Genomic DNA, 25,287 nt, shown 5'->3' on the forward strand with positions numbered 1-25,287 from the left:
AGCGCCGCCCTGTGAAGGTCATGAACACGACCCCACTTGCCCACTTCCTGCCACAGTGGGTCCTTTGCACCTTCTGGAATTGACGCGGATGGGTCGGGCAGCACGTCCCTTTTTGGTCTGGCTTGCTTCACTCGGCGTGATGACTCAGAGACCCAGCCACGTTGTTGCAGTGCTTCATCCCAAAGGAATCTTGCTTATGAGGGAAAGTACGTTATGCGTCTTTGCTCAGAACCTGGAATGTATTTAACTCACTAAGTAGAGCAAATGACAAAGTCCATTTTGGTTGGTCTGTTAAGCCCAAAATGCAGGGGAAATGAAAGGTTGGCAAATTGAGGCACTGTTGGGAGGTACCAAGGTCATGTGAGAAGCGTGTTTGGTTGAGCCTTCAGGACGAGGTGGATCCAGTGTTCTCGACCTGGACCCAGTCCCGTTGACTCAGACCAAAGTGGGCCCTGCGCGGGAGCAGTGACAAGTGTGGTTCTCGGACGTCACGGAACAAAATGTGCCACGTAGAGCACTTCCCAAATGGACTTTATTTATTTAGGCTGCGCCGCGCGGGTTGCGGCATCTTGGTTCCCCAACCGGGGTTTGAACCCGGGCCCTGGCAGTGAACGCACCAAGTCCTAATCACTGGCCTGCCAGGGAATTCCAAATGGAGTTTAAATCGTACAAAAAAGATGAAATCAGGGGCTTCCCTGGTGGCGCCGTGGTTAAGAATCCGCCTGCCAATGCAGGCAACGCGGGTTCGAGCCCTGGTCCGGAAAGATCCCACATGCCGCGGAGCACCTAAGCCCATGTGCCACAACTACTGAGCCTGCGAGCCACAGCTACTGAAGGCCGCACGCCTAGAGCCCATGCTCCGCAGCAAGAGAAGCCACCGCAGTGAGAAGCCCGCGCACCGCAACGAAGACCCAACGCAGCCAAAAATCAATAAATTAATTTAAAAAAAAAGATTAAATCAAACCAAGACCTCTGGACTAGACTACCATCTCCTTGGGCATTTCTTTCTTCATAGAAGTATCAGAGGAACTGAGGGCCAGTGCCCCCCTCCCTGCCCCGTTTATCAAGCCCTGACTGCGTGATATTGTCTAATGGCCGTTCCCCTTCCTTGGGATTTGTACTGATTAGTTGAACGTTCTTGTAGTTAAGTGTTCATTGCAGTTTTACCACATGAAGCTTTCACTTCTCTCCATAGTAGTTCACATACTAGAATTGACTTTATTCTTATGGAATCTCAGCCAGGAAAGGTTTTGTCCTTGTTGAAGCTGAAATATCAACGACCCCAGTTAATGTACTGCAGAGGTTTTCATAGTTCAGAACAGTTGAAAAACACCCACCTTCTAAAATTTCCTGTTTTCTTTTGCTTTTCTCACATTGGTTATTGGAAAGCCTCTCTGCCCCTTTGAAGGAACCAGCATCCTTGGAGACACTCCGGCTTCGTTTCATCCCTCCCCCTGCAGGCCTCATTCCCAAGGCCTGTCCACTGCACCTCTGAGATACCTCTGACGTTTTCCGTCTCTGTAATCCCTCTGTCCCCTAACTGTCCCAGCCTCACCCTCTGGCCTTTGCCCACAGAGCTGTCAGCGTGATCTTTCTGAAAACACAGCCTGGATTCCTCTTTCTCATGCCAGCTTCTCCTGAGAGGCCTCCCCTCTCCCTCTCACCAGAAGCATCCTGATGGACTCCTCCTGCTTTCTGTGTCAGCGGAGGGGCATCGGCGCCCTCCCTGCCCTGGCTCCGTGTCTCGGGCGCCACCTGCAGCCTCTCTTCCCGGTGCCCGTCCGCTCGCCATCCTTCTTTGTGGGTACCTGTTCATAGGACTAGTTAAGCACTTAACGCAGAGGCCGCTGTCAGTGATGCGGGGAGGCCGCTGCTTGTCTCGGCGTCCCTCAGGTGATCGTTCACCTGTTCACTTGCCTTGAGCACACAAGCCTTGTATCTTGAGCAATCGGTGTCTCTGAACATCAGAGAATCTGCACGCTCATGTAACAGGTTTACACACCTCCAAGGTAGAAAATGAGAGCACTTGTTTTGTGGCAGAGTTAAGCCCTAATTTCCAGTCTCATTAAATTATACCGATAAATAGCGCTTTAAAAGGAAATGCAATTGCTTCATTTAATCAATGGGATTATCAGGGCACAGCAATCCACCAAGTGCTGAGTGAGGCATTTATCTTAATACAACTAGTTCTGGACTTGCAGTTAGTACGAGGCGCGCTAAATCTCACGTGACCCCTGTTTTATCATCATTGCTGTGGCATCTGAACTCCTCTTGTCAGCAGAGAGGTGGCTGGAACCCGCTGTAGAAACCCCTCCAGCCCAACTAATTTGGGGTCATGCCGCTGTCAGAGGAGGGTGTCCCGAGCCAGGCGCAGTCGCCAGGAGGAGGCTCCAGAGGCGGTGGTGCCTGAACGTGTCAGGGCCGGAGGCCACGGAGCCACCAGCTGGCGGGGCTCCTCTGTGTGTCCCACCCCACCTCCACCCCGTTTGGGGGTTTAAGGGTGTCCCGTGCTCTGCCCGTTTCCCATGGTGCATCCAGGCGAACGAGACGGGGCAGGGTTCTGACTCAGCCCTGCTTCACCACTGGCCTCTTCCCCCCAGAGCCTGGCTCCCCAAGCTCCCCGCCTTTCCCCACAGGGTCTTTCTTCTTGTCTTCTGCAGGAAGTAGGAAACCTCTAGCTGCCTCTCCTGACTCTCCTCGCGGTCCTGCCGCCACAGCCCTCTTGCTGCTGCAGGTGCTTGGCCGGCAGCCGCCGCCACGGGCTTCACCTGGTCCGTTGTGTGGCGGCTGCAGTTGGCCCTGGAACAACGTGGGTGTGACCCGCTCGGACTTCGACCAGCCGTCGGTTCTACAGTGTTGCGCGGCCTGCGGACGCAGAGGACCCGCGGCTACTGAGGGGCCGTGCGTGGGTGTGGCAGACCAGCCCGACTGCGGGCGGTCGGTGCCCTCGTCCGCGTGGTTCCCGGGCTGGCTGTGCGGGGCTCCGTCACGATCGGCGATGCTCCTGGACGCCGTGGGCACTGCAGGCGTGGATTGCTTTCCGTGCCTGGTTGTTGCCTCAAGCATCTGTGTTGTGAGCTGTGTGGTTCCCGCAGAAGAGTGCGGGTGTAAGAGAGTAGTTCCTTTTTTATTTTGTATTTTTGCGGCACGCGGGCCTCTCACTGCTGTGGCCTCTCCCGTTGCGAGCACAGGCTCCGGACGCGCAGGCCCAGCGGCCATGGCTCACGGGCCCAGCCGCTCCGCGGCACGTGGGATCTTCCCGGACCGGGGCACGAACCCGTGTCCCCTGCATCGGCAGGTGGACTCCCAACCACTGTGCCACCAGGGAAGCCCAAGAGAGTAGTTCTGATGACACGTCCGTGCAGCCGCCCCCCGGGTTAAAAACAGACGTTGTGTCTCCGTCTCCTTGACCACTGCCCCTCCCTCCCTGTCCATATGGCCGCTGTCCTGTGTTTCAGAGTCACCCTGTCCTTGCCGTTCTTTTTAGTTTACCACGGAGCGTGCACCCCTCAGAATCCAGCTTAGCTGTGCCTGTGATTGAGCTTCACGTACGGAGTCGTGGGTATATTCTCTTATGTCCCTCTTGACTTATTAACGTGGTGGATTACATCAGTTGATTTTCATGCACGCAGTCATTTTCGTGTTCCCAGCACAAATCCAACTTGATCATGCTGTATCAGCCTTTAAAAACATTGTTGGATTGCGTTTGCTGACGTTTTGTTGAGGATTTTTACATCCGTCTTCAGGAGTGAGTTTGGCCCATACGTTTTCTTCATGTGCTTCACAGATGTGTTCCTGCTGGATGCTGGGTGGGACTTTCTGGAGAAGCCATCTAGGCGTGGAGTGTTCTTTGTACATTGAGTTTTCTTTCTTGATTCTAATTCTTTAATGTTGGTAGTTTAGTCAGATTTTCTGTTTCTTCCTGAGTCGGCACTGATGAGTTGCGTTTTTCTTGGAATTTGCTCATTCTGCCTCAGTTTACCAGAGTTTTGGAATAAAGCTCCTAGTACCCTCTTACTCTCCGTTAGTGCTGTCGGGGTTTGCAGTGATAGCTCCATTTCGGTGGTCTCTTGCTGCCTAACTTACCCACCCCAAAACCTGGGGGCTGAGAACAGCCACCGTTTGGTTGTGCTCGTGATGTCGTGGGTCGGGTGTGAGGGAACGGCCTGCCTGTGCTCCACGGTGACTGGGACCGCAGCTGGGGTCACCCAAATGGCTGGAGGGGGCCGTGGGTCTGGAGCGTGTTGTCCCAGGAGCTGGAGAGGCCGAGTCACCGCTCGCAGAGCCAGGGTGTCCGCCCAGGGCCCTGCTCCAAAGCCCGCCCTTGCGGCCCTGCAGTCCCCCCGGGAGCATGGCAGCCTCCATCTCCCCGTTCCACTACTTTGTATTTAAAGGTCTCGGTTTACAGGCTCCTCTGTGTGTCCGAGTGCAGCTCCGCACCTCTTGTCATGACGCTCCTGCCGTGTTCTCCTCGCTCTGTTTTAGTCTGTGGACTTTCGCTTTGTGAAGCTCCTGCAATGACACTTCACCCCTAGTGGCTCGCACTTGGTCCTTCCTCTTTCTCCTTGGAGTGCGGGGGGTCGTGTCCCGGCTGCTGCGACCCACTCCCACCTGCCGCGGAAGTGGGCACCGAGGCAGCGCCCCTTTACTGTCTCCCCCCGGGCGTGGAGGTGGGCCGCCGGGTGGTGATGGGGTGGGTGACGCTGTGGGTGGGTGACGGGAGGAGCCCAGCACAGACGTCATTTGGATATCAGTTTGTTTTTCAGAAAGAAAATAGAGACGTCCCATGTTCAGGTTCTGTAGGTGTTTTAGCGTGTTGCGGTCGTGCTGCTGGTCGGCGGGGAGATAACATGGAGATGCAGACGCAGGGCTGGCCTCAGCTCCTGAGCCTGGGTGGGAAGGGGCAGGGAGGATGCCGAACGTGCAGCTCTGGGTCTGTCTGCACTCACGCACGTGCGCAGGCCCGTGCGTGTGACGTTCCCTTTTTCGGAAGATAGGTCCATACAGGACTTTGCCTGAGACCCCCCTCCTTAGCGCGTGGGTCGGTGCTCGTTTGCGTTGGCACGTCCGCCAGCAGAGATCCGGTGGCGCCTGTCACGTGCGCGTCTGTCTGCCTATCGTCGCGGGGGTGAAGGCGTGACTGATCATCGGGTATCTGCTTTAAAAATCGTAAGCGTACAGTAAAAGTAAGTGAAACATGTTTAGGAGAGGACTCTTTTTTTTTTTTTTTTTTTTGCCGGTGCTGTGTGGCCTGCAGGATCATCTCCCAAGGAGAGGAGTTTTAATGAACAATATTTATTATTAGAGTTAGCTCCTGCACTGGTGAAAAAGCTTTACTACTGAGTTAAATTAATGCAAAGTAATGGAATGCTTCTGTTACAGAAGGAAGGCTTTCAGGCTGGGCACAGAGAGCTGGAGAGGGGCCTGAAGGAAGCTCGCCAACCAGACGCCGCACTTAGGTCTTCTCCGCCCCACCTGCACCGAAGGGCCGAGGAAACAGAAACACGTTGAGTGCGAGGTAAGAGCAAACACGCGTACATCTCTGCTAACATTTGACTAACAAGAGTGCCTCTGGCTTGCCGTAGATGATTAGTTAAGCCTTCGGCTTGCCATTTAATATGCGTGTGATGGGCTCGCTTCCAGCAGAGACGGTTTGTTACGGTCCCTGCGGTCTCTCGGCCGGTGCTCTGCTGCCCCCCAGCGGCCGGCGCGGTCCCTGCAGAGGGGACGCCACGCTGGACTTGCTGGGAAGCCTTTGCCGCAAATTCTTTTCCTTGAGGTGATTAAAAGAACATTTCGTTAGCACTTATTTTTGTGACTGTTACATGATTCAGCGTCTGCTTTTGAGAGGAGTTGAGACAGGTGTTAAAATCGCGGTAGTGTGACGTCAGGTTAATTTGCAGCCTGCAGAAGGTCTAGCGTTGAACTTTCACGGAGGTTTTTTCACGGGGAAGAAGTGGACGGAAGTGGCCGCCAGAGGCTGCTGAGTGCAGGAGCGCGTTCTGTGTACGTTCGCTCCCTCGCTGGAGGCTGGGGAGTGGCTGCCACATCACAGCACCCTCTGGGCCGGGGCACGTTGGACGGGGCAGACGTGGAGCCCACGGGGTCGGGTGGGGGAGGAGAGGTGCGCCTGGAAAGGCCCCCCCTGCCATTTCTGTGTCTGTCAACGTCAAGAATGTCAGGCACCTGGTTCCCAGGGAGGCCTTTAAAAGAGGTTTTGCTTACTCTTCGACTGATGCTTTTTTTTTTTCTTGCTTTTTTTTTTTGGCACATGGCGAGGGCAAAACCAAGGTTACTTTTACCGCTGCTTGTGCCAGAGGGGTGGAGTTTTATGTTCAACCACAGCTCATCTTTCAGCTCGATTAGTGATCTTAAATCAGTTTCTCTGTAGCTGGAGTTTATTGAGAGACGGCGAGAATCCCAGAGTGAGACGTGCTTTAGTGCTGCGAGTGAAGTGTGATTTATGGCCACCTATGTCCAAGGTGCCATGGACGTAAACTGCCTCATTAATTATGCTGTTTAAGTGAAATAGAAAGTGTTTTTTATGTAATGTAAGCATGTACCGGAGAAGCGAGTTATTTATGTTCCTTTGCACAAGTAAATTGTCCTTGAGGGCATAGAAGAAATAACCAAGGACAAAAGGTGGCATCTGAAGCAGGACGGAGGGCTGGGAATGATCAGATACCACAACGTCGTGAATCACGTCTCCTGCTGATTCTGTGCTGACAGATGTTAGTTGCAGAACAGACATTTTGTATTTGTTTCATAAAATGAGAGCTAATTCTGGCAACAATAATCTGATGTATTAGTCTTTTTTTCAGAGTGATTTGAAAAAGAAAAAAAAACCCATGGAAGTGGCCAGAAAAAGTCTCCACTGGTGGAAGCGCTCCTGTCAGTAGCCTCATTTGCCATCTGACGGTGACGCTGGAGGGAGCCTGTATTTTTAGTTTCAGGCACAGTTGCTGCTTTTGCCTCTCTTGCTCCTTAAAAAGATTGAAGTTGCTTCTTGTGTCTTACAGGTGAGAACATCTTCCGAGGTTGGGGCGTCTCGGGGGTTGCGCTGTGGAACCGCTGCAGCACTTACGCAGCTGCACACATCTGAGGGAGGCCCAGGGAAGCCCTGAGTCTGCTCAGACGCCGGGGCTTTTCCTCGGTGTGTCTCACTGCCGCCAACCCCAGCATTCTGCTTATAACAAATATTGATTAACTCCCCTTTTTATTCTGAAATGAAATCGTAGAAGGTACCACTTTATATAATTACAACCGTACTCAAATGTAATAAAAGAGAAATTAAGAACGTACCACGAAATAGTTCTCGTGTTGACATGTGAACGCCGGGCACCGCCGCTCTCGGGAGGACCCTGTGCACGCACGCCTGTAAATGCAGAGACGCAGGCGCTGCAAGGGTGACACAGACCGAGGGTGTAGATGAGTGGGATGGCGTTCAGCTCGTGGATGCATTCTTGGAGAAGCGCGACGCAGCTCTCCCTGCTTTTCGCTTGGCAGTTACGATTCTGGATGGTTGGGTGTGTTGGAAGTTGATAATATATGAAACGGGGCTTGAGTAACCATGAACCTCTTCGTCACCTGCATGGTAGTGCTTCAGGCAGGACAGTTCTTTGTTTCTGGGACAGTCCTGCTGTCCCACACACTCCCTCTCCCTGCACGGTGCCAGAGTGCCCCAGACCTGCGACGACCAGACCACGTCCACACGTGGCCACCACCGCCACCCCCAGCGGTCACTGACAGAAGGCTTGGCCGAGAGGAGAATGTGGCAGGGAGGGGCTGTCGGGGACAGGGTGGCGTCGAGGTCCTCACAGGCCTGCAGGGTGTCCTGAAGGCTGGAGCAGCTGTGGGCCGGGGAGGAGCCCCCCGCGGCGTGAGGCGTGGGCCCCCGCGAGTGCAGGCGACTCCAGGGCTCCTAGTGCCCGAGGTGGGGAGAGGCATCGCTGCAGGGACACCCAGCGCTTATGCAGGGGGCGGACTCCTTACATGGGGGCAAATACTTGACATTTTTCCCCTTTAATGTGATTTACTGGCTAACATAACCTATTTAACACAGATGACACTTCAGTTTATAAACGTTCCTGAAGGTCAGTGAAATAAAACAAAATTTGGCTGAGAACGAAGAGTGATTCTCAGTGAGTTTCTGGCATGAGTCACTGCCACTGAGAAAGTGTCCTTGTGTCATCTGGACTGACTCATCAGCGTCAGCTCCACAAAGCGCGTCCAGGAAGATGCGCCCCTGGTTGTGAGGTCACGGGTCTGCTGCAGTGTTCAAGAAAGATGTGTATTGCGTCCCCCACTCTTTCATTCACCCAGCAGATAGGTGCCTTGCATCTGTGGGCAGGCACTGACCGAGGCCCTCGGGACCAGGGTGGGACGGGCCGGACATCACCCGCTGATGCTGGTGGGAACGGAGAAGAGTCATTGTCGCTCCAGGCAGCGTCGGCCGTGAGGGGGACCCTCAGGGCAGGGGTAGGGACCTCTCCCAGGGGGTGGTGTCGCAGAAAGGACCCAGGAGGGACCCTGACACGCCTTCTCTCCACACCCCTGCCTGAGGGTGGCTGCAAGCAAAATGGTGCACAGTTAACCTCAAAAGTCTGACTCTAGTGAATAAAACTTCAATTGCCTTTGCAGTGTTGGGTGCAGAGTGGTATCTGCTGCTCTTAGTAGCTGCTTGCTGACTTTCTTGTAGCCGTTTTGTGCTCTGGTCATGACTAAATACCAAATAATGGCTCCAGATACTTAAGACTAATGTGTAAAAAGAAACAGATACAGGAAAAATCTGGTATGCTTTCCTTGTTTCCTCGTGGAGGGACTTGTAGAAATACAGCAGTGCCCTCTTGTGGACAGATGCGTTGTGTAGTCACCCCTCTGTAAAATTCGAAATGCTGAATTTATCAGAGAACCCCTGCCCCTCCTGTGCAGATGGAGAATTCTGGAAGGCTGTCTCCTGACCGCCTTATTACCAGGATGCTGCGGGCCCTTGCTGGTCTTACGGTCTACGGATGACGTTTTGGACGTGGGCTAGGGCATTCGATGTGGTCTCTCCATCACTCCCTCAAGTTTGTGGGGCAGCAGCTGGCAGCGGTGATGAGAGCTCCGTGGGGCCCGTTCTGGAAGAACAAAGCCCAGAGCTGCTTAGAGGAAGGGGTGGGTCTCTTGGATCATGGTGGAACTCAGGCCTCTGCAGCGCTGCCCAGGCGGGCACTGGGGCGGGGACATGGCTGGGGGGAAGGGAAGTGAGCAGGTGACGACAGTGGTGTGTCTACTGCTGCTGTGACAGAAGTAGGGGCCAGAGGCAGGTGGCTTGTTCTCCCCCCTGCGGTAGGGGCCGCAGCCTTCGTGGAGGCGGGAGGAGTCTTGAAAGGTGTGTATTTTCCAGGCAGATGGCATGGGGAGGGGGGCAGGGGGCGGGGGGAAGGGGCAGGAGAGGACCCCAGCAGCCTGGTGGGCCCAAGAGGGGCTGCGACTGTGGTGGGTGCGGGCATGCAGGGGCAGGGCCGAGGCCGGCTGGGCGGAGGCACGTGGGGGTGCGGGAGAGGAGACCAGGCCTGCTTGGGTTCTGTTTTTCAGTTTTTACCAGCGATGTCTTCTGAAGTCAGACAAGTCACGTAATTTAAAAAGGCTTTTGGTGGAAAGCAGCGGTCCGCGGTCCTCGCCCTCCCCAGAGGCAGCCCTGATTGTTCTAAAGAGTTGTAGATACCTGTGTTTCTGGATTGGCCAGTGTGAGGACTGGCTGCGGGGACAGAGGCGCCGCGTGAGGAGCTTCACCAGGAGGAAGGTGAAGCAGCAGCGCCCGTCCAGGCCCAGACCGTCTGTCCTGGTGTCCGTCTGTCCTGGTGTTCGGTCTGCTGTGTGTGAACCACCCATAGCTGGGGCAGGTGCTGGAGGGGGTATGATATAGGGCACCTGTGTGCTGTCTCTTGGAGAGGTTCCCAGAAGCTGCCTCGTGATGCTTCTGTTTCCATCCCGGTGGGTAGAGCTGTCGTCACGTGGCCGTGACCAATGGCAGGAGGGCTGAAAAGGTCGTTCTCCAGGGCTGGCTGGGCGGGTGCTCTGCTGTTGGTGCGGATGGCAGTCACTGCCGTGCTTCCTGTTTCTTAATAATACACGTGCAGCTATTTGATTTGTTAATTTTGGACAGTATCTGTTGACTTTCAGTTTAGATACGGGAGGATTTAGCTCACTTACACTTCTGCCTTCCCTTCTTTTCCCGTGTCATTTAGGAGTGCTTTTGGCTGAAAGTGACAGAAAACATGACCTGTGGTATCTTAAACACCTGGGGGTTTATTCATTTACTTATTTCATAAGTAAAGCAAAGGTAGGTTTTTGCTAGAGCTGGCTCAGAGCACGACCGTCAGGAGTCTGGTTCGGTGTCTCTGCAGTTCTCCTAACCATTCATGTCTGCAGTGTGGCTGCTGCAGCTCCGGCCATCACATCTGTGTTCAAGGCAATAACAACTGGGAAGGAAGGAGCAAGCAGTGCAGCCCATTTCTGTCGTTTTCATCAGGGGCATTCCAGAAGCCTCTGCATATTTTCATTTATATCTCGTTGGCCAGAACAATGTCGTGTGGCCAGCTGTAGTCACAAAGGAGACTGAGAAAGCCAGTATTTAACTCCTGTAACATCTCTGCGAGAGGGGGCAGGAGAAAGGGGGCTTGGGGAGGAGCACTGGGTCAGCCGGCCAGGTTGGCAGCCACGTTCCCTGCTGGTTGTCTTAGGAACTGCGGATTCTTAGCCAGTTTCTTGGACCTTGGACGTCTCCTGGCTCCCCACGTGTCAGGTGGACCTGGCCACTTACCCTACCCTGCCCGTCACCTCCTCCTCACTCTCCGCTGTTCAGCTTCTGTCAGGTCTGGTGTTCTGGGTTTCTTAATGTTACCAAAGTAGAAAATTTTATTTTCTGTTTTGTAACCATGGTTCACTCAGTTTCAAATCCGTACATGGCATTTATGTTATTATGATTAGCAGACGGTGTTCACTACAGAGCCAGGTAAGATGCAGGTGATAGTTCCTCCTCCGTCACACTTCTGCGTGCAGAGGAAGATTTTTAAGTGATTTCTCTTTTAGGACACTACACTAATTGCCGAAAGTTGTGCCACGTTTGAACCTGCTTTATAGTTGGGTCGTGTCTTTTTTGCTCAGTGCCGTCTTTTTCCTGCATTCTTGCATTGCCTGGGGTGGTAGGGCGGGGTGGTTAGAGGCGGCTGCAGCCTGAGTGTGGGGCAGTTTGCTTGCTTCCCCGCTCCGGTCTCCTCAGGAGTCAGCCGGCGGCAGCAAGAGCCGCTGTAAGCCTTCCTCTGCAGTCCTGTTGAGAGACCCGTGTGCGTTCTAGTCTTTTCCAGCTGATTCATTCTGTGTTTGGAATCCATTCATTCCTTCTTCTTGAAATCTATGTATTTTCCATTTTATTTCAAATTGAGACTATGACTTTCTCCTACTATTTGTGTTTTTTTTCCTGCGATTTTTTAAAGTTGCTTTTATTGAGGTATAGTTTACATGCAGTAAAAACCACCCTTTGTATGTGTTCAGTTAGATGTGCTCTGACAGTGTGCTCAGTTAGCACAGCACCACCCCCGTGTCCTTCGTCCCAAAGGTTCCCTCTTGCCCACTCAGGTGTCCTGATCCATCCTGACCACAGAGTGGCCCTGTCCGGCTTTGGCGTTCTGTGTCATTGCCTACTTTGGACAGGACACCAGGACGCAGCGGTGAGGGGTGAGGGCAGGCCACGGGGCGCCCACACGTCAAGCGTGCCGCGAGCCCCGGGCGGACGGGGGTAGGTCGCGCTGTGAGGTCACGCTGAGACGGCAAGAAAAAGCCTGTCTCACATCCTGAGCACGGTTGTCCTGCGTTCCTACCCCGAGCCCAGGTAGCAACTTCCTGCAGAAAAGTTTCTGTTCACTGGCTTTGCTTTAGCCATTTTAAAGGACCCGTGAGGCAGTGGTATGGAATACTTAGAGCTGGTTTAAGTTCAGTGAGTGACCTGATTTGTAAATTAAATTTTATCAAATAATTTATAAACTTAATTCTAATAAGTTGAGCTCCTGGTATGGAATTGGAAAGCACAGTTTCATACATCTGTTCCAGTCTTTAAAAAAATTATTGCTTTGCTTATTTATGTGTAATATAATTTTATAGTTTCATTATTTTAGCTTAATATTTCAAATAGGTTTTATAATTAAGATAAAATACAAAAGCAACAAAACCCCAAATAGTCTGTACTATCAAGTTCTGAATGTGTGGTGACAGATGGCTAATTTTAATAAGACTAAATTCACCCAAGTTTGTGTATGTGTGTTTGATCTTTAGTGAAGAGTTGCCAGCATAAAGTGAAGAAATAATGTGAATGTTTAAGGTTTAAAATTTCTCTCCCGTGAGCCCTTGTCTTGCAGCTGCTCGTCCCTACGGCCATGTTGGCCCACACGCCCACTCTAGTGTCCTGCCCCTGCCGCCACTTGCTCTCCCCAGGCTGACTGCGCAGCAGTGTGTGCTGGGACGGGGTCCCGGGGCAGGGGGTGGGTCTGGCCAGGCAGCGGCCGGGATCAGTGATGGAATCCAGGGGCTGAAAGCCCGGGCTCAGACTCTGTCCACGGCGTCCCAGAGAGCTAGACTTCTCGAGTGAAGGTAGACTTTGGCCAGCGGGGTTCTCTGGGGCCCGGGTAGAGTGAGGGACCTGCCCCCACACGTCCCTCTGAGCGTCTGCCCAGGATAGCACCCACCTCTCCTGGGAGCCTCCCAGCAGTTTGGGGACACAGACCTGGGGTGGGGGTGTATCCTCCAGCCCCTGTGCCCTCGGGTCTGCGGAGGTGAGGCCTGGGCGCTGCCCTGCACCGGGACTCGGGATTTTGTGGGCCCCCCACCTTCGTAGTTGACCAGCTTGATGGGACCCGAGCTGGGATCGTACTCCCCTCTCAGACTGGGGGATATCCCGTCGCCGCCCTCCGGCCCGGCTTCATCGCCTCAGTAACCAGTTTGCTCTGGGCTAGACTTCCTTTGAATTCTCTAGTCATGAGTTTCAGTGATATTGCTGAGAAAAATGTGAGTTTTCGTTGCTTTTTATCACCTTCTCGTGCACGTGGTGTCCGTTTGGTGGCAGATTCAGACCTTCATTTCTGGGGCGTTCTCTTCTCTCAGCTCTGGTGTGTTCCCTGGTCGTGTGTCTGGTCCTTAGACGCACGAGTTCTGTGCCTTTGGCTCTCCACCCTGCAGATCCAGGCTGAGATGCCTCTGATCTCTTTTTAAGGTTTTTCTCTTCCATGCAGTCTTGTTCGAGTTTTTAGTCAGATCTGTCCATTTTTGTCCTTTGTACATTGCTTCTACGTCGGCACGTTTATGTTGGTTCTTTCATGTACACATACCCGGTTAAAAAAAAAACAAAACCAACCCTAGGATCAAGTATACGTAGGTTCCCTGGGTCAGAGGTTTTTCTGCTCTAGACTGAGCAAAATCACTGTCTTCTTTGAAGGCCCAGCCAGATTTACTTGATACTTCAAAAAGTATATGTTCTCATTTGTTTTCAATAATCAGTAACAGAAAACATTGTTTTTAAAGTTTGGTTCAAAAATAGTCTTTAAAGAAATACCTGTCTAAACCATGGCTATCAATTGCATACCCAGTTCAGTTTCAAATTTACGTTCAGACTTGATGACACTATTTGTTTCAAACTTTCCTTCAGTCTGTAACTAGGAATCCGAGCTCTCTGTGCGCAGCCCAGGCCTCTCAGATTTGAGATGGCCTCTGCTGCCGGCATTGCTCCATGGGCCACCTAAGCCATCTGGGGCTATTTTGTCATCCGTGGGTCACCCCAGCCATTCGTGGGCCACCTGAGCCATCTGTGGGTCACCTTAAGCCTCCGTGGGCCGCCTGAGCTGTCTGCGTGGCTCTCCCTTGTTTTGGGTGACCTTAGGCTACTGGAACTAATTTTAGGGCCTTCAATTCAAGTGTCTCCCCCCCGCTTTTTTTCAAATCCAACACCTGCTGTACTTACCTGATCAATGTAAATTTTTATTTCAATCCAAAGTTCCTTGGTGAAGTCACTTCAAAAGAAAATGGAAAAAGCTTACTTTGGTTCGTGATCTTAATTGAGTGGAGGAAACTTGCAGGCGCCCTGCAAACTACGCTCACCCTAATGTGCTCGGAACTGTCTTGCCGTAGAAAGTAGAAATGTGCTTAGTTGAAGAAATGCGAGCGTGTTACTTTGACCTGATATTGTGAGAAATCTTAACAGATTAAAAAAGTAAACTTGAGTGGCCGTGCTTTTGCTGTGATGGTGGCCTTGTGGAGGGTGAAGAGCTTGGGTCCCGAGCGGGGAGTGTCCTGGGTTCGGAACAGTGCCCTGCCGCCTGCCCAGTTGTGACCTTGGACAGATCACCTAGCCTCTCCAGCTGGCTGCTTCTCTTCAGAAGGTGGAGGTCCTGGTGATACAGCAGCAGCTGAAGCCAAGGTGGCCCTACTGTGGCCTGCACACTGTCCTCACTTGGTCCCCCCAGCAAGCCTGGGGGCAACCATCGCTGTCACCTCGGAGCCGAGAGGGTGAGAACTTGCCGTGGCCCCAGGCTAGAAGGAGGTAGAGCAGGGCTTCAGCAGGGAGACCTGCTCCGGGCTTTGTGCTGATGACCCCTGTGCTGTAACCATGGCCATGCTGTACGGCCGTGCAGGTTTCACACTGCACAAAAACGCTTGAATGGCATCCCTGCTGGTTGTGAAACAAGTGGGGGTTGTGTCCAGGCCGCCCCTTGTGCGGTCATTGCAGAGTCTCCTTTGCTAAGATTTGGTGACATTTAACTGGAGTGACCAGCGGGCGATGGTCACTCAGTACACTCGTCCTGTGCATGCCGCCTCAGTGGCTGTTCCCTCCCCCGAGTGCCCAGCTGCAGTGCCTTTCCCAGCTCTGTCCACACTCAATACTCAGGACTCACCCACTCTAACCTCTGTGCAGGCGAGTCCCACACCTGAGTCTCCAGCCCAGACCTTTCTCCTGCTCTCTAGGCTCAGACCCCGGGTCCCCCAGCATCTTCTGGGGAATCACCTCATCTCCAACTTGGGACATCAGATTGACCTCCTGGTGCCCCCCCTCCCCCGCCCATCCACAGGCCTCCAATCTCAGCAGCTCTGTCCTTCCGGGCTCTCAGGCCAAAAGCCGGGGCTGTTCTTTCCCTTCTGCCCCAGATCCAAGCTTTCAGGAGAACCTGCCTACTGTGCCACTAGGGTGCATCGAGTCTGGTTATATCTTACCTTGTCCACGGCCATCAGGCTCTGACCATTGGATCTGTTTACAGTGGTCTCCTAACCTGTCTCCCCGCGTCAGCCCTGCCCCACACCTGTCCTTCCCCAGAGGCCAGAGGCCAGGCCCCATGAAAACTCACGGGCAGAGTGAGCTGACCCTCCAGCACTTCTGGCCTCCTGGCTGTTCCTGGGCCACGCTGGGCTCTGCCTTGGCATCTTCGCCCTCTGTCTTCTTGGGACGCTCTTCCCCGGGGCCTCGCGTCAGCCTCCTCAGCGCCTTACGCTCGGCTTCGTTACCGTCTCCCTGGAGCCGCGGCACTGTCCTCTGCCACGCCCGTCCTTTAACTGCTGTGACGCTCACTGCTGACTGGGTTTCTTTTCCTGTTGGACGTGAGCCCCACGCGAGCCTGTGAACGTCCTCTGTTCACCGACAGAGCCCTGGCCCCGAGGATGGTCCCGGCCCATAGTGGGTGCTTGCTCCCAGTTGGATGAGTGAGTGAATGTTTGCTGTGTTTCTTATTAAGAGATCTTTCGGAGGCACCATGGTGTTAAATCAAGTACCATTACAGTTTCCTGTGTGTGGATTATATGTGAATAACTAATGAAGAACTGACTCATTTAGAGACTGTAGAATTCTGATGGAATAAACTCCTTGTTTCCTTCTTGAAAGAGTAGAAAAACAGTTTTCAAGGGTCTTATCCTAAATTAATAGTCCAGGAACATTAAATGTTGGCGTCTTTACTCTAGGACATAGATAAATAAAATTAATTAGGTACCAGGAATGTCAGATGCTAAATGGTGTACAACTGTTTCTGACATTCTCCTGGAATTCAGTAGTTATTAACTTGCATAGATGTGACAGCTGAAGTCCGAAATCGGTGTACCTTTAAAGTTGGAAAAAGCTTTAAAGTGTTCTTTTAGATTACTAACTGTCAATTTAGTGGTTCTAGAAACCATATCTGACGCAGCAAATCATCGTCATTCTGCTGTGAATTTCTTGGTTCCCACGAATACAGGTATTCTATTTTTATGCTCCTCTCAAGTAATCCTGAAGGTAGCAGAAAGAAATGGGAAGAAAAAAGAAGAACACGATAGATGCAGAGAGAGGATGTTATTTCACCTGTGGGAACTTCTCGTGGAATGGCTGTAAGATAAGACGCGCTGAGAAAGGCGGTGCTCCGTCAGGCCCCCCCCATCCACGGCCACAGGCGCTGCACCAGGGCGCCACTTGCCTTGTCGTCCCGGTGGGTTCTGACTCACTCTGATGGTCAAGAAAGCGGAAAACACGGCATTTATTAGGTGAGGAAGATTAGCTGTGCATTCGGCCGTGTCATCTGATGAGAAAAAACAAATGATCCCTTTATGAAGTGAAGGCTGTATGCACGTAACTGCCACGTTTACCTGAGTCTTTATACGAATGTAGAGCGGATGTGAAATTGGGCTGTACGATGCGATAGTAGGAAGCCAGCTTGTCCTTGTGTTTCATAGACTATTCGGTGCTCTTTAGTTAAAAGGAACCTAAACAGACTCGATGTTGTCAAACCAGGCGTCTTGAGAACCGTGCTGCTGTCCCTCCTGCACCCGCGGGGTAGTCGTGAGTGGGTGCCGCAGGTGTCGCGGAGACGCCGGGCCACGTGGCCCACCCCGCAGGACACGGACACCCGTTTGGGTCACAGGAGGGAGGAGGGAGTGAGGAGGCCTTTGGGGGTTTCCATGAGAACAGCAAGGCAGGGCAGAGTAAACCACTTAGGATTGGCCAGTTTGAGTGACCCTGGCAGGCTGTGGGCTGTAGCGGTGGTTTCTGGTTGCCTGGTCCCTGCCCGAGTGATCTGGGGCAGGGGCGGGGCAGCAGGGGCCTGGCGGGAGGTTAGATCTCAGTGTGGGCTGTGGCTTGCGTTGCTCCTGGCCGAGCCCTCTGTTGTCTCTGCAAATCAGCTCATCTGGGAGGGGCAGTCTCTCCTTCCCAGGGTCTGCAAGGCCCCCAAATGCCAGAGCATCAACAAAGAGAAAATATAGTTAAACTAATTTGCAGTGTGATGTATGGGTGCCACACAGACAGCTACTGTACAGAACCCAGGGAAGCAGAGTTAGAACGACTGCCGCTAGGAGCTGAGCTGCACCTGCAGCTGGGGACGGGGTCGGAGGGCGTGCTCTCAGGGTTGCACTCTGGTCCCTCCCCAGGGCGAGCGGTGGGCTCTGTCCCACCAGTGCCCACTGCCTGGAGCCCTGGGGAAGGGGTTCTGCGGGGCCACGTCTTCTGTGGAGCACGTCGGACGGGCACACACAAATCTAAGAGTCATAGGAGCTGCTCGATGTGACAAAACATGGCTCAGGCGCCACGTGCAGTCGTGGTGAAGCCGGCGTTAATTCGTGTGCACCTTTGGAATAATAAGTTGGAAAAGCGATGCTGGCATTACCAGGAAAGGAATGCTTTGTGTGCAAGACACGGGCAGTTGTGTGGAGAGAAAGATTTTGACGCGTCGATTAACTTTTCTTTTGCTGAAGGGCTCTGCTACTCACATCCTCCCTGCACACTGACTCCCCCGCAAGACACCCCCGACCTCAGGGCTCTCGGATGCAGTTGCCTTTTGTTCCAAGGACAGAGACCCCAAGATGTGGGAGAGCATCTACACAGTGTGTCTGGACGAGGGGGGCTGAGGGCTGTGCTGGGCCAGTCCAAGTGTGGGTCCCGCGCCCTGAGATGTGTGTGCGTGCGTCTGTCTGTGTGTGTGCGTGCATGTGCGCGCACGCGTGTGTGTGTGTGTATGCGTGTGTGTGTGTGCCCTGCTCTGCACCCCCCAGCGAGCCAGGCTGGGTGGGAAGGGGAGCGTCGTGCCTGCCTGGCACCAGGTGCCCACGTGCAGGTGGGGCCAGCGGCGTCCCCGAGCCGCGGGGTCCTGGGCCCCTGAGCAGTGCTGCGTGGGAGCGTTACTTCGGGGGGTGTTATTTTGTGAACTGGACTCTTGGTGGTTCTACTTCATCATTTGAGGAACTGTGTATATTCTGGAGACGTTGGGGTTTCTTAGGCAGGACTCTGTCTGATGGGGAGATGGTGTCACACACACACACACCCCGCCCCCGGAGTCATGTCCCTGCCCACTCTGAAGGGCTGAGGGCCCCTCCACCTGCGCTTTGAAGAGTGAGCCTGGGGCGGGGGAGGAGCCGCCCTCCCACGTGCCCACAAGGGCCGTCGCGGCCGCGCGGCTCGATGCCTGGCTGAGCGCCCGCCCCAGTGGCCGGGGGCTGGGACGGGGCCGGGCTGGCCAGGGCTGGCCCCGCTCATCGCGGGGACGCTGGCCATGGGGACTGTCCTCAGTGTCCGCCGGTGTGAAAGGAGGCGCAAGAGACGCTCTGAGAGGAAAGGTAACTCCTTTGTCTTTCATCCTGAAGTGCAAATACTGGGCTTCCAACGCCGTGCGGTGTGGGACCGTGTTCTGACCTGCCTGTGAGTTTATCTTGTTGATGCCGGTTACTACTTCTTTTTTTTTTTTTTTTTTTACATCTTTATTGGAGTATAATTGCTTTACAGTGGTGTGTTAGTTTCTGCTTTATAACAAAGCGAATCAGTTATACATATACATGTGTTCCCATATCTCTTCCCTCTTGCGTCTCCCTCCCTCCCACCCTCCCTATCCCACCCCTCCAGGTGGTCACAAAGCAGCGAGCTGATCTCCCTGTGCTATGCGGCTGCTTCCCACTAGCTATCTACCTTACGTTTGGTAGTGTATCTATGTCCGTGCCTCTCTCTCGCTTTGTCACAGCTCACCCTTCCCCCTCCCCATATCCTCACGTCCATTCTCTAGTAGGTCTGTGTCTTTATTCCTGTTTCACCCCTAGGTTCTTCATGACATTTTTTTTTCTTAAATTCCATATATATGTGTTAGCATACGGTATTTGTCTTTCTCTTTCTGACTCACTTCACTCTGTATGACAGACTCTAGGTCCATCCACCTCACTACAAATAACTCAATTTCGTTTCTTTTTATGGCTGAGTAATATTCCATTGTATACATGTGCCACATCTCCTTTATCCATTCATCCGATGATGGGCACTTAGGTTGTTTGCTTCTGCTTTCCCTCTAGAGTGCCTCTCTTTTCTTCTGTTGGCATTTCGTAGAGTTTTAGCTAGGGACTCACAGAGGTAGATTTTAAAAACATGTCTCTAAACATGTCTAGAAATCACGTTAGCGTCAAGGTTTAATGTATTTTTTAGGAAGACATTTATGAAATCTTTGAAGTGTGTGGCTTTGAGTCCCAGGAGATTTTCCCTCTAGAGACAGATGCTTTGTAATTTCTCCTTTGCTGCCACTCTTCCTTACTGACTGACTTTTCTAACGTCAAAACTACTCTTCATGCTGTGGTAAGTCTGGCTGCCGCTGTTACAGTGTTTTCCTTTTAAAGACATGGAGAGCAAATTCCTTCCGTTCAACACTCCAGATAATTTCAGTCTTTAATTCAACTTGATGTGTTAAGATCAATATTTTTTTCTTAACAGTGTTTTCCTTTTAAAGACATGGAGAGCAAATTCCTTCTGTTCAACACTCCAGATAATTTCAGTCTTTAATTCAACTTGATGTGTTAAGATCAATAGTTTTTTCTTAACACCAGATTTAAAAGTTGCCTGTGACTATAGAAATCACAAACTACTAGCTTCGGGGCGAATTGTCGCTTTAGGAGGTGTTGAGAGTTTGCTGTCTCCACGTACTGTGCGTTAACCAACAGAAAATGTCTGAGGTGCAGAAATGCTCCTGCTGAGGCGATAGCCGGTTGCTTTCCGGGTGCCCCTCGTTACCCAGCAGCTGACAGGGCTGGAACGGGGTCTTTCTCCAGCACCGCATCTTTGGGGTCTGCTGCGACAGGAGACAGTCATCTCTCCAGGAAAGAAAATGAGCAACGGTTCTTTAGTGTGGCTTCCCAAGAAGAGGAAGAAGAAATTCATTCTGGAGTCAGCAATCTGTGATAAGAGCACGTTGCTCACTGTAACACAGACGCTGGTCCTCATGGAGCTCTGTGTCTAGGAGCGGCGGGGCCTTGTGATGTGTGACCTCTGTGGGCCCCATGCCCACCATGTGTGTCCAGGACAGAGGCGCTGTCCCCAGGGCACGCGGGCGTAGCCTTCTCGGCGCATCCCTGCTGCTCCCGACCTGCACCTGGTTACAGCGTCGGTGTGTTTGCTCTCCTCAGTCAGGCATGAAAGAGCAAGGTGGCATTAAGACAAGCGGTAGGAAATTAAGACAAAGGCAAAAGCCAAAACTGCAAGAAATTTTCATCCAAATACGCTAAATTTAGACTCGCCACTGTTTTTCCTCCATGGCTTCTCATCACTACACATAAATTCGGGAAAATTTTGAGAAGTGTACGAACGATTCTGTCATCATTCTTTCGGAACTTATCGTAATTCACATGGTGTGTATTAGTCCCACTGTATACAAATTCTAAATGTCTTCACATATTCTAGAATCTTATTCTTCAGTAGGAAAATCATTCCCAAGTATGTTGCGGTTTCAGACCAACATCTTGAGAAATTAGCTGCTACGAGATGTAGCAATGCAGCCCCGTGTTCACGGGACGTTCCTGTGTCTGTAGATTCGTGTGAACACTGCTAAACAGCATTAGGTATGTGTTAATACACGTTCCTATTTATAACATGCCCTATATTTGAAACTAATAATAATGCCTTTAAAAGTTATGAGTATTGTTAGAGCTGGCCATCCCATCTATACCAAATTGGGACAGTTTTACAAGATGTGAAATGTAGTCTCTTAGTATTGTATAATTTTAAAGTGCCCCAAATCCTGTGTAAAGACTGGTACGACGTGTGCCTTTTGGAATGGAGTTACGTGTCAGCACGGTGTAGCGGCAGGTTCCTTGGTTTCGGTAGCAATGCGATTGCAGTGATTCTTCGCTGCTCCTGTGGAAGGGTCACTCCCTCCCGCGAGGCAGGGTATTGGCTGTTTACTCTGGGTGAGAGGCACGTGGCTTAGCTTCGTCGTCAGAAAATTACGGTTAGAAGAGAGCAATGTGCAATTTTAATACTGACCGGGACCCCCAGACAGCAGACACTGCTGTCTTGGTAGGTGCTGCCCCCTGAGGCCCAAGGTGGGTCTGGAGCCCAGGTCACACTCCCGGGGACTGTTAGACCAGCCCTCCCTGGGCCCGACCAGTGCAGACGCTGTCGCCTTCTCTCCACTCACGGCACTGCTGCGGAGTTGCGGGACAGTGGGAGGGGCGGGATGGAGAACCCAGAAGGCTCCTTCACCCCCCTGCCCCCCACTTTATGAATGTCCTCCTGTATTTTGCGATTAAGGGCTTTCTCAGTGAGTACTTTGTCCTGAATGTGACAGCACCCTTGTCTGTGCCCAGTCACATGCACAACCTGTGACGGCCACTGTCACTGTGCATGTGCTGCAGTCCAGCTGGGCTCCCCCACGTTTCCAGGATGGAGAAGTGAATGGGGGGTGGGGACCTTTTACAGAAATAGAGGCCTGGACCTGTAGAGGTGAGCCACCTCCGATAGTGCTGGAGGACGGGGCACGGACACCCTGTGCCCTCGCGGAGATGCAGACACACCTGAGGGAGCAGGCAGCTGCCATGCCAGGCCTCCACCTCGCTGAGAGACGCCTCTTGGTGAGGGGCAGAGCGCTGTGGCGGCTGGGGGCCTAGGGCGGGGCGGCATTCGTCCACACTCCCACCCACCCACCCACCTAGCCATTCGCCCACCCACCCATCCATCTGTTCATCCACCCACCTATCTACCCACCCACCCATCCATCCCCCTAGCCATTCGCCCACCCACCCATCCATCTGTTCATCCACCCACCTATCTACCCACCCACCCATCCATCCCCCTAGCCATTCACCCACCCACCCATCCATCTGTTCATCCACCCACCCACCCATCCCCCAGCCATTCACCAATCCACCCATTCATCTGTTCATCCACCCACCCATCCATTCATCCACCCATCTATTCATCCATTCATTCACCCACCCATTCACTCATTCATCCAATCCACCCACTCATCCACCCACCCATTCATCCATCCATCCATTCATGCAACAAGTAGCCATTAGAGCCTTCTGCGTGCCAGCACCAGGGGTTTGGGCACCCATGGGACAGGTGTGGGTGACAGGATGGCAGTGGCAGAGGGGTAGCTTCAGCTTTCAGGCCTGGAGTTCACTCTGGAATGGGCCACCTGAAGCACCATTTGGTGGGTGAGGAGGGGGATTTCTGGGATGCACTGCTGCTGTGCTGTGTATATTAGGAAGGAAGGGATCTTAACCAATCTCTGGCAAGAGTGGGAGACACTGTGTCTGCCAGGAGAGGGCGCAAGTGAGGGAAGTTGCTGACCCCTGGTGGACAGCAGTTATGGATGGAAGGCCCAGGGCTCCCAGAATCTCTTGTGCCAGATGTGTGGGTACGTTTCATTGCACTTGTACAGATGGGCTTCCCAGCACAAGTGGGGGCCGTGCTCCCTGGGAAGGAGCTCCTTCAGCTGGGGGTGTGTTCCAGGGATGGGCTGGGTCACCCGAGTTTGACAGTTGAGATTCTAAAGAAAATGTGTGGAGTTAGATTTGTGGAATGTACTTGAAATACTGTGGGAATTGGATCAAATCTTAACAGCGCCTATTCTTAGCGTAATTACTAGTGTTCATATTGAAAGTACAGCTCACAGTATTCTCTTTTTTCCCTTTCATCCCAGAAAATAAAGTATAATTTTCAGATAAACGGCTTTTAATTAGGCCGTGATGAACAGAGCAAGCGTGGGCCGTATTTCAAATGTGTTCTTTCTCTTCATTCGTCTCGAAGGACAGAGTGTGGTTATAAAAATAGTGGAGTTTCTGTTTATTCATCTTCACAATAATGTCCTACTGCTCTAAACGACGTCTGCGCCCCACCTATGCATCCCTCCCCTCTTCCCACCCCATGGCGGCCACTGATCTTTTTACTGTCTCCACAGTTGTGCCTTCTCCGGAACGTCATATGGCTGGAATCATACAGCCTGTAGCCTTTTCAGATTGGCTTCTTTCACTTAGGAACATGCATTCAAGTCTCCTGCATGGCTTTTCTTGACTTGATAGCTCACTTCTCTTTAGCTCTGAACACTATTCCGCGGTCTGGATGGGCCACAGTCTGTGTGTTCACCTACTGAAGGACAGCGTGGTTGCTTCCAGGTTTTGTCAGCTGTGGATAAAGCTGCTGTAAATACCCACAGGCAGGTTTCTGTGTGGACGTAAGTCTTCAGCTCCTTTAGGTAAATACCAAGGAAGGCGATTGCTGGATCCTATGGTAAGAGTCTGTTTAGTTTTGTAAGAAACCGCCAGACTGTCTTCCCAAGCAGCCACCCATCTGCGTTCCCACCAGCGGTGATGAGGGTCCCTGTTGCTCTGCAGTCTTGCCAGCGTTTGCTGTTGTCTGTGTTCTCGATCTTCACCGTTCTAATAGGTGTGTAGGGGCACCTGACTGTTTGAAGTTTCGTTTCCCTGATGACAGCTGAGGTGAAGCGCCTTATCCGCCACGTGTGTGTCTTCTTTGGTGTGGTGTCCGTTCAGGTCTTCGGCCTATTTTCTAATCAAGTTGTTGTCTTCTCATTGTTGAGTTTTAAGGGTTCTTTGTATGTTTTGGATAACAGTCCTTTATCAGCTATTTCTTTTGCAAACATTTTCTCCCTGTCTCTGGCTCGTCTTCTTGTTCTCTTGACCTTGTTTTTCGCAGAACAGAAGTTTTTAATTTTACTAAAGTCCAGCTCAGCAATTCTTTTTCTCGTTGATTGTGCCTATGATGTTGTATCTAAAACGTCATTGCCAAACCCAAGGTCATCTAGGTTTTCTCCTATGGTATCTTCTAGGAGTTTTACATTTTACATTTAGGTCTGTGATCCATTTTGAGTTAATTTTCGTGTAGTTTGTAAGATCTGTGTCTAGACTCACTTTTTTGCATGTGGGTGACCAGTTGTTCCAGCACCATTTGTTGAAGAGACTATCTTTGCCCTGTTATATTGCCTTAGCTCCTTTGTCAAGGAACAGTTGACAGTATTCACGTGGCTGTGCTTCTGGTCTCTCTGTTCTGCCCCACTGATCTATTTAGCTCTTCTTTCGCCAATACCACACTGTCCTGATGACCACAGCTTGATAGTAAGTCTTGAAGTCAGGTACTGTCAGTCCTCCAAATTTGTTCTTCTCCTTCAATATTGTGTCGGCTGCTCTGGGTCTTGGCCTCTTCATATAAACACTGGAATCAGTTAGTTGATTTCCACAGAATACCTCGCTGGGATTTTGATTGGGATTGCATTGAATCTGTAGATCGAGTTGGGAAGAGCCCAAATCAGCATTATGGAGTCTTTCTATCCATGTGCATTATGGAGTCTTTCTATCCATGTATATGGATTTTCTCTCCATTTATTTAGTTCTTTGATTTCTTTCGTCAGAGTTTTGCACTTTTCCTCATATAGATCTTGTACCTATTTTGTTAAATTTATACCTAAGTATTTCATTTGGGGGGGTACTAATGTAAATGGTGTTGTGTTTTTTATGTCAAATTCCAGTTCATTGCTTGCATGTAGGAAAGCAATTGACTTTTGTATATTAGCCTTGTATTCTGCAAGCTTTCTATAATTGCTTATTAGTTCCAAGAGTTTTTTTTGTCGATTACTATGGTTATTTTAATTATTCCATGTTGCATTTCACTAGAAAAAAACATGTGTTTTAAAAGTAATGCTTGAACCTCATTTGCTGTGCACAGTCTGCTGTATCTAGTTCAGTGTGTACAGAATCTCTAAAGGAGAACTGAACATCTTTTATTTGGATGGTTTCCTAGGAAGGAAACTATTTCTTTGTAAAATATTATAAATTGAATGTTTTGAATATTTTAATATTAGTTTGTTTAGAAAGCAAAATATTGGAAGCAAAATACAAATCACGAATGCATTCTCTAAACATGCACGATTAAGTTGTTGAATTTCAGGTTATTTTTCTTCAAAATATGTAAGAATTTTATACTTCAGTTACCTTTGTTAAATAAATAATAAAATCATCATTGAGTTTTTTGCTATAGCT

At 51.5% G+C, this 25,287-nt stretch overlaps 1 protein-coding gene across 13 annotated transcripts in view; it reads left to right on the top strand.

Annotated features, from left to right (window-relative positions):
- ADARB1 (adenosine deaminase RNA specific B1) overlaps window positions 1-25,287 on the top strand; it is a 114,542-nt gene that overhangs the window by 41,296 nt on the left and 47,959 nt on the right. For 10 of the 13 annotated variants that reach the window (XR_010943889.1, XM_067739680.1, XM_067739670.1 and 7 more), the window contains exon 2: window positions 5,383-5,518. The gene's annotated coding sequence lies outside the window, so the exon portion shown is untranslated. Of the gene's footprint in view, window positions 1-5,382; window positions 5,519-6,809; window positions 7,020-25,287 lie in introns of all 13 variants that reach the window. The other 3 variants (XM_067739678.1, XM_067739672.1, XM_067739677.1) reach the window with 2 other exon arrangements.

Source organism: Pseudorca crassidens, chromosome 5 (assembly GCF_039906515.1).
Source record: "Pseudorca crassidens isolate mPseCra1 chromosome 5, mPseCra1.hap1, whole genome shotgun sequence".
In the NCBI taxonomy this organism is placed as follows: domain Eukaryota; kingdom Metazoa; phylum Chordata; class Mammalia; order Artiodactyla; family Delphinidae; genus Pseudorca; species Pseudorca crassidens.